At 40.1% G+C, this 12745-nt stretch overlaps 1 long non-coding RNA gene across 1 annotated transcript in view; it reads left to right on the forward strand.

Annotated features, from left to right (window-relative positions):
• The window catches only part of LOC140598545 (uncharacterized), a 30227-nt gene extending 18006 nt beyond the window's left edge, over nucleotides 1–12221 (forward strand). The window contains exon 2 of the long non-coding RNA XR_012000983.1: nucleotides 9790–12221. This is a non-coding gene — a long non-coding RNA (uncharacterized lncRNA). The remainder of the gene's footprint in view (nucleotides 1–9789) is intronic.
• The last annotated feature ends 524 nt before the right edge of the window (nucleotides 12222–12745 follow it).

Here is a 12745-nt window from a genome sequence, read left to right on the forward strand (position 1 = left end):
TTATTGTTCTAGAAGCTTCATTGTACATCATGTCATTTACTCTGATCCGAAAGACTGTAAATTTAATAATTTGCTGAGAGTTATGCTGATTTCACTCCATTCTGAGTGTAAAGTCCACAGTCAGAAGAGGGAAAATGCACAGAATTAGGTTTTAAAGTAACCAGAAAGGATAGTCATCTAGAATATTCCATTTCCTGATGTTATTAGCTAACCATATTTTCTCCATACAGATAAGCATTGGATAACCAGTGTAATTACTGTCTTTTTTTTGTCTGGATAAATGATAGATGCCTCTTACAAAAGGCTAGATTGGGCTGGAAAATAGAATCTTTTTGGCAGCTGGAGATATTCAAGCCACTTTTTAGGTTATTTATGATATACGTTGATCCAACCACAAATTTCAACTGATATTTTTAAATGTGCATACATTAATTTTTTCCAAGCATTTTGTATTTTTTATGGCTTCCTGATGCAGTCCTCTTCCAGCACCTCCAGCATGACCTCACAATTTTAATTTACAAACTCAGTTCAAGTGTCTCCTTGTGAATGTTACTGATATCAAAAAGCCTACATGTAGACTCATGGAATTTACTTTAGGCAAACCCACTGTTTTGTGTTCTTTCTTTATTCTGTGTTTTAGAGAATGTTATTCTGTTTAAACTACATTTTTTCCTTATGCTTAAATAGTAACTCTTACCTTTGCTCAGCTGCCTTTTGTTTGTGACCTTTCTTCCTATTGGTGGTTATGTCTGTATCATCGATAACACTCTACGTTTGCCCAGACTCCCAAAGGATTGGCTGCTCAGCTTTGAGTTCCCTTTAACTGTATATTTTGCTTGCAATGATCCCTTTAGGTAATGGAATACTATGTCGGTAAGTTTTTATATCTACCTTTTACCCACATCACTCCTCTAGGCCCTACTTATGTATTTCTTTATAAGGGAACCACCTGCACGTCTCTCTTGTTTAGTAGCCGGTGTTGCAAAGACTCACACAGTTCTCCCGGTCATTCGGTCATTCAGTGTCGTACCTGTCTTCTGCTATGTCAGGTGCGCTTCCTTCCTTGAAATAGAGTAGGAATCTACAGAAGATGACTGTTGGCAACTTTGATACTCTCAGAAATTATTGTTCAATTTAAGAGGAGGTGAAGTGGGGGTGCGACTGGAAGAGGATTCATAAACTAGAAGATCTGTGAAGTTTCATATTCAAATTAATTAGAATCTGTTCAGAGGCCAGTGTGAGAGCCTTTTGGTGCACAAGTGATGACAGTGTCTTTAATTCCTTTTAACATTATCTTGGCTTTTCCTTAGAGTGGGATCGAGTGCACTCTGTGTTCCTTGCCACAGAGCACAGTATGGATCTTTGTTCACTCCCTTGGCGGAACGTCTGTTTTCCTTGAATGCTAGCTGGAGTAGCAGACTGTTCAGGGTTCAGAATCACATCTGAGCTGGGAGCAGAGGACCCAGCTATAATGGGTCACAAGGCTGACAGTGATGTCAGCCTTCTGATTTGGTGGAATAATCTCCTGAGGGTTGCATTCCAGAAACATCGAGCTGGTAGGAGAAGACCATAATGTTTCCTGCTTAACATTATGAATCACTTACATTCCAAATTGTATCTGAAATTTGGGGTATTCAGGAAATTTCTTGTTTGAGCTGTATGTCCCAGGATTGGAGTAAATGAGAAACATTTGTGGCTATGTGGCTTGCTTGGTGGAAAACATCAATAGTTGGTCCAATTTTTTTGGACAAGGGATTAAGAATTTGAAGTCTGTTTTGGCAGAGAATTGGAACTCCTTTTTGGAGACTTAGTTCACTGGTAGTTTTGCAATTTATTTGATTTTGGAAGATTTGCTTTGGAAATGATGATTTAAATATATGAATTATTGAAGGATCTCATAAGCAAAAAATTCTTCCCACATGCACACATTTCAGAACAATTCATTGAACTGTATGTTCAGACTTCTGAAAAGTATTTCCAACTGAACCAGAAAATTCTAAGTGTGAAAGATGTGGCTTAAAATGAACCAAAAGAATTCTTAGGCTCCATAAAAAATGGGTGATTCTTATGACTAAGTATTAATTTCTTTACACCAAAGGAAAAATGTAATATTGGAAGAAATATTTGACCTACTCAGATTTTACAGGCTTTTAAAAATTTCTGATCTTTTCATAGAAAATTATTTATGTACAGAATTACATCATTTAAAGTCAAGACTTTGATTCTTGGAATATTTTAGATATAGTGCTACATCTCATGTTCTTAAAGACATAGTTCCAGGCATCCCTTCCTGGGACTTTTTTGCAGCATAATATCAACATAAATGAAAAGGTGGCTTGGTGTTATAAGAAAAAGGAGCATATAGAAAACCTGGGTTTTTGGAACACCTCATGAGGGATGTCAGGTTGTGGGGATGGACTGAATATGTTGAGAGAGCACTAGGTATTGAGCCAAACTTGTGATGTCAACAAAGCTTTGTCCCAATTCTGATGTCAGTTTCGTTTTCCCATTAGCAGGAGAGCTATTTTATTACATATTATTTTCTCTCCTTTCTCTGCCTTGTGCAAGGCTGGGTAGTCTTAGGCAGTTTATCTTGGAGTCTTCTGGTGACACATGATATTTCAAAATGGTCAAGCCAAGAGATCAAATGTGGATTCCTGTGAGAGAAGCAACTTGATTGTTTCTAAAGCACAGACAAGACTTTCTCCATTGTCATGAAGACATTGAGATCCATGGGCTTATTAAATGTTGTTGATGCAGCATTCAGATCGCAGGGGCACCAACCTAGCAACCAAAAAAAAAAAAAAATCAACTGGATTTTTCATTTATACCAAAAATTATAAAGACTTTTCTCTAATTCAGTTTCTTTTCTGTTTTTTAAATCAGATTTATATAAATTTTTTTTAATAATTTTTCTAGACTCTGTTACAGAATATTAGGGAGCAGCTATCTAATGATTTCTTTAGTAATACCATAATAATATCAGTTAAATATCTTGGAGATCTTTTAATGGATTATTTTATAGTAAAGTACATATTTGTCTTTCCTTAGTTAAAAGTTTAAAATAAGTACAATTAGAAGCAGTAGGTCCTATGAAATTTTAAGTACTAGCCCTACTGTGGCTACATATTACTATAGGAAGTTAAATTATTATATTACTTATAAATATATTATTTTAATTCAATTGGAGATTATCCGCAAGTCAAACGACTATTTTTAGAAATATCCTTAAGCTGTATAGATTGATAACTTTGAAATACATCATTTAATCCTTAATAATGATGATGGTGACGGCAGCTAGCACAGAATAGGTACTATGTGCCTATAAGTGGTCATGTGTATTAGAACCTTAATATGTACCATGAATATGTGAGGAAGGCACTAGAATTGTCCCCTCCTCTGTCAGGTGAGGTTGCTGATACAGAATCTAAGTAACTTGCCTGAGCCACACAGCCATTGAGTAGCTGGATAGGAACTGAGTCCAGGTAATTTGTCTTCCCTGTCCACCGTGTAAACCTCTGTGCTCTAATACCTTAGAGTTAATTTGCAAAAGAGTAAACACAGATTTTAAAAGCCTTCCATGCTTCTGAATTTACTATTTAGATAGTTTTGAAACTACTGAACATTTGCAAACAGTTTCATTTAAGAATATACATAGTTTAGAGTTATTTAGAACTCATGTTCCTTGATATTTTTAAGTTCTCAAAACATCCTGAATTCATTCAAAGGCATTGCACCTTCTTTTCTTTTATACAAAAGTCATGCGTAGGCAATATGTGTTTTAGCCTCTTTTTCCCTTTGGTGAGGGAAATTAGCTTTGTTGGAGGATGAGGAAAAGTTAGAGTCAGTGGACAAAACAAACACTTGATATAGAAGTAGAAAGAATGCAGAACTGAGCCCAGTTTGGATTCTGTTAAGAAAGGCAATTTAAAGGCCTAATTTCTGGCCCTGACCCTTGTTGGCTGAACACTTCACTTGATGCATTCATTCAACTGATAGCCCTCGAGCATCTGCTGTGGGCCAGGGCCTGTACAAAACTGAGCCCAGTTTGGATTCTGTTAAGAAAGGCAATAAATGCCTAATTTCTGACCCTTGTTGGCTGAACACTTCACTTGATGCATTCATTCAACTGATAGCCCTCGAGCATCTGCTGTGGGCCAGGGCCTGTACAGAACACTGGACGTGTTATAGTTCAAAAGATAATCTAGTCACTGTTTCCATAGTGGTAAAAATAATCTTGGAACTCTTGTTTCTGTTGTGAATTAATGATGATAATACCTACCTCATTGGATTTTGTGAAGATTAAGTTAAATAAGATAACATAAGCAAAACACCTGGCCCCTATGTGTGCCATATAAGTTAGCAAGTATTTTTATCACCACTCTGCCATGTGTATAGTTTTTGTCTCTGTAGTTTTGTTTCTATATAAAACAGAGCAAAGTCTGTTTTATTTCTCTAACATCTCAAGGTAGCTGGTATAAATCCCAAGCATGCCAAAGACGTTTAAGTAAATAATCACCACTCAAGGAACAACGTGCTATGTGGATGACAGTCCTAACGGGCCTACTCCCAATGAAGACAGCAGCAGCCTAGTGCCCTGTTCCTGGGCTCCTCAGTTGGATGCACAGGGAAGCATGTGTTCGCTTAGGCCACTTGAATATTGTTTACCGGGGCCATCGTACTGGCTATGGCTGGGTGGCCTGTCTTCTCTTTGGAAAGGTTGCTAGGACTTTATAAATGTAAGAAATGTCCTGTAGGGAAGATATCTTGTTGTGCTGTGCAGAGACCTTTATTAGATATGGTGGTTTGGCAGCTTTAGAGATAGGTTTAAGATCATTATTATTATGCTAAACCGCTTTCAGCTTTTTAAGAGAAGCAGGTTTTGTGCCAGCTGATTGTTTCTTAGTCAACCTTGTGCCTGCAGTCAGCTACCTTTCCGAATGGGGAATGCTGGATGTTAGTAGGTAGGGTCTTTAGAAATCATTTCAGTGAGCCTACACCTTCATAATTTGTAGGGCAGTAAAGCCTACCGCTGAGGCATCAACCAAGGAGAAGCTAGAGTGTTTGTTTCCTAACTGCGCTGCGGCCTTTGTTAACAGGATTGGTGATACTGAAAGTATGAAATAGAAATTAAAAAAGGAATTCTGTGAAATTCTTCTTTGGGAGGAAAAGTGCTGAGTCTTCGATTTTATATTTAAAGTTATTATTATTACTAATTGAAAATTAAATTCTATTTAATTTCTAATTTAACATTTTAAGTGAATTTGAAGCAGAATTGTTTAAGATTTTCCCAATACCTCTAGAATAGAAATCTAGAGTAATATATCCATGGGCCCACTTAGAGAAATGATTTACTTATATATGTGTTTTTGTCACTGAACTGAGTTCCTCAAGAACTGAACTGAGGAACACAGAACAGCTATGTTTATTTTCTCACTGCCCACCCTGGCAGTCGGGGCTCAGTGAATGCTGGGTGATCTGGCCTCCTCTGTTCCCTTTCGTTTCTCTCCTGATGCAGTACACCTCGTCCAGTGTGCCTTTTCAATTCGGAAGAAAGCTTATGTCTCTTTCCTTGGAAGTCACAGAAAGCAAATTCTTCCACTTGAACTCTGGTCTGCTGTTCATGTGCATGGAAGTATTTGGTCTGGCAAAGTGTTACATTTTTACCCTGGGATTGCTGAGTATGTACTGGTATGTGTGTACACATTTTGGTCTACTGTGTAAGTAGCTTATCTCTGAGCCACATAACTGTGTGGCCAACAGCATCTTGTTGTTAGGTCATAGATCTTTTTATGGTTATTACCACAGATAATCAGAGCCTTCGATTAAGATACCCCATTGACTAAGAACCTGGCAGTCCTGTCTGGACTACTCAGAAACCTGGATATAGAGCAGTGAAATGACTAAGGTTCATGCGAAGATGGTATTTGCTGCAGGGTTCTTTCAAATTATGCTTAACAAATGTAATAATGAAAGATTAGTATTCTAAAATTAATCCACATTGCATTAAATACACAGGTTTAAGAAGAGATATGGTAAAAACTAAAAAGGAGAAAGTTTACAATCTTTTGTTGCTAAAAACTATGATGAAAAGAAGAGGCATTCGAGTTAGATTCAGTAAGGCAAATAACATGAATACATCACTTATCACAAGAGGAAATTAAAAGAATATAACACTTTTAAGTGTTAAATCTAATATCTAGACAACTAAAATTAAACATACATATTGCTTGTTTCCAGACAGGATTTCTTTGTGTAGGAAGATAAAGAAGAAAATGCCTTTTTTTTTTTAATTGGGGATATATTTTATGATGAGTATTAGATTATTTTTTAATGATTGGTATAAAAATAGTCAATAAGCTGCAAAGTGAAGTTAATTTAATGCACATAACATAAAACACTTGAATTAGCTAGATTTAGTTCTTTATGAAGGAAAGTTGTGTTTCTAGGGAGATTTTTATTCAAGAAAAATGTATTCCATCTAGTAACATGAGTGGATACTCATAAAAGATTCAGCCACTACTTAGCCATACAAAATAAAATGTGAAGTTCTACATTGCATCATTGAATTAATAAAATATTCAAAAGAAGGTTTAAAATTTGTCTTGTAATATAAATTTTTATGATTTATATTTATACTTTATATAATTCAGTGAATGTAACCTGCACAATAAAGATGTATTCAGCTAAGTATATTAAATTATGAGAATTTGAGAAACAAGCTCACAGAACCTTAAGAAAAATGTTTCTTAGAACCTTAGGAAAAATGTTTCCTAGAACTTTAGTCATCCTTCATTGTGCCTTAGCCCTCTTTGGAAATCTCACATGATCCAAAAAAGACTGCTCAGGAAGGGAGACAGAACATGAAGACTCCTAACTCTGGGAAATGAACTAGGGGTGGTGGAAGGGGAGGTGGGCGCGGGGGGGGGCGGTGACTGGGTGCTGGGCACTGAGGGGGGCACTTGATGGGATGAGCACTGGGTGTTATTCTGTATGTTGGCAAATTCAACACCAATAAAAAATAAATTTATTATTAAAAAAATCAAAAATAAAAGAAATCCTGTGCCTAAAAAAAAAAAAAAAAAAAAAGACTGCTTGGAGAAAAGAAAAAGGAAGATAAGTTACTGAGTTGTAGGCCACTGTTTGTGGTGCTTTATTGCATCAAGAGGGTACAGAGTTGAATAGAAGAGGAGTTCTAACTCCTAACTCTGGGAAACGAACTAGGGGTGGTGGAAGGGGAGGTGGGCGTGGGGTGGGGGTGACTGAGTGGCAGGCACTGAGGTGAGCACTTGACAGGATGAGTCTGGGTGTTATTCTGTATGTTTACAAATTGAACACCAATAAAAAATAAATTTAAAAAAAGGAGAGGAGTTCTAAAATGTGGCCTTCCCTTTTTTGGAGTTTGTTTTTTTTTTCTTTTTTTTAAACTTTATTTTATTTTAATTTATTTATGATAGTCACAGAGAGAGAGAGAGAGAGAGAGAGAGAGGCAGAGGGAGAAGCAGGCTCCATGCACTGGGAGCCCGACGTGGGATTCGATCCTGGGTCTCCAGGATCGTGCCCTGGGCCAAAGGCAGGCGCTAAACCGCTGCGCCACCCAGGGATCCCAGGAGTTTGTTTAACAAGAGTCTAAAAAGTAATTAAATATATTATTATCATGGCTGACTTATGTCAAAACTATACACACTATTATTCTTTTTTTTTTAATTAATTTTTATTGGTGTTCAATTTACCAACATACAGAAAAACACCCAGTGCTCATCCCGTCAAGTGTCCACCTCAGTGCCCGTCACCCATTCCCCTCCAACACCCGCCCTCCTCCCCCCTTCCACCACCCCTAGTTCGTTTCCCCGAGTTAGGAGTATTATTCTTAATTAAATGCATAATCAACTGACTGATGTGTCTATTATTTCTTAGGTTGGTATTTACTTTTTTATTTTTTTTAATTTTTAGATGAAGAACAAAATTTTATTCTAAAAATAGTTCTCAGTGACAATTAAATACCAAAACCTGGTCATTATAATAAAAGGAAAAAAGAGTTAAAGGAATTTGCTTTAAATTTTTCTCCTTAAAAATACAAAATTCTCACGAATATATTGTCAACTCTCATTTACCTGAATGGGAGTGATTCATGTTTTGGATTATCTAAAGTCCTGGATTGGATTCTCACGCATCTTCCAGTGAATACATTTCTCAGCGGGAACAGAAGCGAGTATTTGCCGCAGTGAACAGGACTAGGTAATGAGTTTATGCCCGTGAAATGTGCACTAGGGGAGCAGTGGTTGGCCTGGAAAGTGAGCGATGCAGCTTCCACACGGAGAAGACAGGCCTCAGGCCACCGGAAAGGTATTCAGGGACATGAAGTGGTTCCCTATCCTCAGAGTGCTCAGAATCCGGCTGCCTACGGGGTTCCTTTTTTTTTAATTTTTATTTATTTATGATAGTCACAGAGAGATAGAGAGAGAGGCAGAGACACAGGCAGAGGGAGAAGCAGGCTCCATACACCGGGAGCCCAACGTGGGATTCGATCCCGGGTCTCCAGGATCGCGCCCTGGGCCAAAGGCAGGCGCCAAACCGATGCGCCACCCAGGGATCCCCTGCCTCTGGGGTTCTAATGGACCTCAAGCCGGGAAGCACAAAGAACACAAGAGATGAAAAAGGTAAAATTGAAAACACCCCCCACCCGCATCCTCATTTTACAAAGAAATGGAAACGGTGGGGGTTCCTACCAGGCAAGTATGTGGTCTGTTACCAACTCTGCCCACCCAGGCTTTCTTGGATTCCTTCCTCCTTTTTTTTTTTTTTTTTTTTTTTTTTTAAAAGGAACCAGCTTCCTGAACCTCAAAGATCTTTGCCCGTCTCCATTCTGCTGAGCACCTCCTTAACCTGGTGCCGTGCGGAGCCAGCCCGCAAAAGGGTTGAGGGGTTCTCTATCATCACAAATTCAGATCTGAGAAGCCACCTAGACCTCCAGGACCACAGAAGTAAATGAAGAAGCATCTAGAAGACCATGTCTAGTGCCCAGGGCAGCCAGTCCTGGTGCTGGGCAGGGAAGATGCCTGCTGCTCGTGGGTTGGGAGCTCGGGTTCACCTGCTCCACCATCACTAGCGCTTTGTTCTGACCTAGTTAATAATTCCGCTCATGAACGACAGGCACGGAGAGCTGCAGACTGCTGTACCGCAGACTCCAGGCTTCCCAACTTCTGACTCAGAGGCTTTGTGAGGCCGTGCCTAGGGTTCCCCCACCAACATCGGCTTCCGCGTACCGGGGGGCTGCTCTCAGGCCTGCGGCGTTACCTGGTCCTCAGCAGACTAGGCCTTAATGCACAGTGCGTAGACGTGATGCTTTTACATAGAAATTCCTAGCATCCTCTGAAACACAAAAGCTGATCACAAGTCACATTTAAATCCTTTGCAGTGCAGACGAGGGACATTAGGACATATTAGTGCATTTCTGGATTAGCAGAAATTTACTAAGATAGCAACACTCTGTCGGATGGTCATATAGTCAGATTAAGTACCATTTTTTCACCAAACATGAACGAGTTTTGGCTGCTTGTAACAGGAACTACATTGACTGGCCCTGGGGTCCCTACAACATGGGGCTTTCTCTAATACCATAATACAGCCATGTGCCCGCCCCCAGGAGACCAGTGGCCTGAAGAATAATAAAAGCTTATCTTTAAAAGCCTTACTGTGTATTTCTTAAAAGTGACTATAACCATTGCATTAACTCTATGTTCCAAATACTCCTTTAGAAAACCCAAACCAAACCCGTTTTCCCTTTAGGAACCAGGAGGACGCTCCACATGTTTATATAGCACATTGTATATTATGTGCATGGCCGAATCACCGAAATGATCTGACAGGGCTGTATCCGTCTTCTTCCACTGGTCCTGGACCTCCTTAGATGATGGCATCATGTTCACCAATGGTTCGTGATCGAACGCCTCTTCTGGAATAATACCTTCTGCCTCCGATGTAAGGAACCGACGGGACACCCAGTGTCAGCACAATACCGCCCAGAGAGCTGCCAGTATCCACTCTGGATCCTGGATTTCCTTTAGAGCTAATAGCTGGTGTGATTGTGACTGATAAGAAAAGGCCGCGGCTGAACTGTCGTGGGGATGGTCTCCGAGGCCAGTGTCGCCTGGGTTGTGTTCTGGGACCCTGAGCTGCTGGAGATCCTGTTGGCCCAGCCCCCAGCTGCTGGGATTCTGGCTGTAGCCACGCGTCTTGGAGATGGAGATGGCGGTTGGTCAGCGGGTTCCCGGAGCTGCTGGTGGCCTGGCTCCTAGAGCTGGAGGTCACAGAGGTGACATTCCCTGTTGGTGGTTTCCTGAGGCATGGAATTCTCTGCATGCAGAGATCCGTGCAGGCGCGCGCTGTCCACAGGCGCCTGGAGCAGCGCCAGCAGGAGCAGCAGCGCCCAGGCCGAGTCCCAGGCCCCTTGTTCAGGGGCAGGACACGCAGCCTCAGGGTCCCGCCCCAGCTCAGCTGCCTCCTTCAGGCGGGATTGAATGGGCGATTGATTTAATTCATCTCAGTGGGCAGAGATGACAGCGACATTTCCTTGTGTCTTTCCCTTTGGTGAACTAAGTCCTGTGATGTATGGCTGTGCACAGTTAGGGGTGGGTTACATGTCTGTCTGTCTATCGGTTTGCTTTCCTTCTTTCTTTCTCCTTCCTTCCTTCCTTCCTTCCTTCCTTCCTTCCTTCCTCCCTCCCTCCCTCCCTCCCTCACTCCCTCCCATTCTTTTTGTTTTTCAGAAAGGAAAAGCAAAGAAAAAGGAGCATGGTCATTCTTGCTGACAGTTTCCCTGACTCTTCCTCTAGCAACAGCATGGAACCAAGCAGGCTTTGGAGAGCTTTCCCTCCGCGACTTAGTTCCATGGGCCCATTTGTAGACTTTGGAATGTAGTGTGCTTGTAAACAGCTTTCCTGATCTTTCTTCATTTTTTTCTCTATTAAATTTAAATGCACATTATTGGGTATTTATATGCTATATTAAACTTTTATAAATATATTTTGCTTTGTTTCAATTCATGGTAGGACCAATGCCATATTGTACACAAAAGTGACATTTAATAATCCCTTGAAATACTTTGTACCTTGCCACACGTAAGATTTTTAATTCTGTTGACACCATCTGAATCCCATAGGAAACCCTATGGTAATTTTAACCCTAGAATGTCAGTAAACAACTGGAAAGATAATGTAAATAACACTGACACATCAGCTCCTGACAGCACACACTCACACTCACTCATCGGTGCACTCGTTCTGTTTTCGTCCTCCCGGCATAGAGAAGTGTCTGTCCCCTCCTCTTTCTGAAGAACAAGCCTGTGTACCCCCTCTGATGAACACTTAGGATGTAGAGCATCCCCTCTCTTCATTTGATATTCACCCTCTGACACTGATGATCATTGTCATTGATATTAAACATTCAGACTTTTTCTTTTCAAAATTGTTCCCTCTTGATTCTACATCCCCTTTCGTCAGGGATCCCCTCTTTGCTTGGATATTCTAGGTCTCCAGTTTTCTCACCTCCAATGTGCTCCTCTGCCCGCACTGAGATGGCTTCTGCCCTGAGCTTTCTAGTGACTCTCTCAGGCCACCATGCACTTTGTGTCACTAAAGCACTGCAGGCTTTTTGGAGCTCCTTCTGCTGATCTGCCCAGTGGCATTAGGGGTTGTTGACAGATGACAGATACCTCCCTCTTAAAGCACTCTCTTCCTTGACTTCACTGAAACCATCTCCTAGCCACTCATTTTTTTGTTCTATTTTTTTGCAGCTTATACGCTTTTTACCCAGCTATTAAATGTCTGAGTGCCTTCCACTTGCTCTACATTTGCATTTTCTCTTTTTCCTTTGCTAGATTCCTCTGTTCAGTCATCACAGGGCCAAGAAACCATCCTTGAACTCCAGATGAGATTAGCTCTCTCCATTATATACTCCAGTAGCACCATGTTCATCATTGTCCTTGCATTCATCAGGTTATTTTCCATTTCTTTGGTGGTTGATTAATGGCTTATCCCTACCTAGTCTGTAAGCTCTTTGAGGTTGGGTACTGTGCCTGCTTTATTTATTTCACTGTGATATACTTAGTCCTAGCATTACTCTTGCACATACGGGCTCATTTTTTTTTTCTCAAAAGAATTGTTTATCTATATAAGAAGTATTTCTTTCTTCATTAAAATAAAAAGAAGTAAAATTAAAAATGGTTGATATTGAATGACTATTGCTCTGAACTTATCTGAAGGCTATTTAATGTTACATTTTGGTCAAGGTTAACATGTTTTCATTGACTAGAAGGTGTATCAAGAGTCCTTTAGTTTTTTATCAGATAGATTCTATTGTAGCAATATAACAGACATCTGAAATTTCAAGTTTGATTGTATTAGTCTGGGCTCTCCGGAAAAGCAGAATCAATAGGATGTGTGTGTGTGTGTGTGTGTGTGTGTGTGTGTGTGTGTGTATATATATATATATATATATATATATATATATATATATATATATATATATATCTCACTCTAAGAATTGGCTAAGGTGGTTATAGAGGCTGACAAGTTCTGAGATCCGCAGGGTAAGCCAGCAAGCTGGAGACCAAAGGGAGCTGGTGCTGTACTAGTTTGAGTCTGAAGGCCTAAGAACCAGGAGAACTGAGGGTATAGCTCAGGTCAAAGACTCTCAAGCTCGAGACACAACCAGTGTTTCAACTTAGGTCCAAAGGCAGAAGAAA

The sequence above is a fragment of the Vulpes vulpes genome, chromosome 4 (assembly GCF_048418805.1).
Source record: "Vulpes vulpes isolate BD-2025 chromosome 4, VulVul3, whole genome shotgun sequence".
In the NCBI taxonomy this organism is placed as follows: Eukaryota; Metazoa; Chordata; class Mammalia; order Carnivora; family Canidae; genus Vulpes; species Vulpes vulpes.